The sequence below is a fragment of the Sinocyclocheilus anshuiensis genome, unplaced genomic scaffold (assembly GCF_001515605.1).
Source record: "Sinocyclocheilus anshuiensis isolate Anshui unplaced genomic scaffold, SAMN03320099.WGS_v1.1 scaffold262, whole genome shotgun sequence".
Taxonomy (NCBI): Eukaryota; Metazoa; Chordata; class Actinopteri; order Cypriniformes; family Cyprinidae; genus Sinocyclocheilus; species Sinocyclocheilus anshuiensis.
The window spans coordinates 741,225-741,606 of NW_015547650.1; positions in this window are offsets into that span (position 1 = coordinate 741,225).

Below are 382 nucleotides of genomic sequence, written 5' to 3' on the forward strand. Positions count from 1 at the left end.
AAAAAAAAAAAACGTCTGTTACTTGTCTGGATTTGTACGGCAGATGTAGGCTTCCAGCAGCAGACGGCTGTTTCGGTGTGTGCTACATATGGTCTTCATTTCCCCAATGAAAGAGCCTCTATATGTGCATGTATTCCACTGAGTTTACGTCCAAGCTCAAACAAGGGCTTCATGAGATTGAATACATTTTCTGTCAGTCTGATGTGTCTCCACCCACTCTGGCAAACTGCCAAACTCCAAACCAATCCACACACAATCTTTTAAGACCTCCTCAGATTAAAGGGGTCATATGAAGCAATTTCAAATTTTCCATTCTCTTTGGAGTGTTACAAGCTGTTCGTGCATAGATAAGATCCCTAAAGTTGCAAAGACTAAAGTGTCA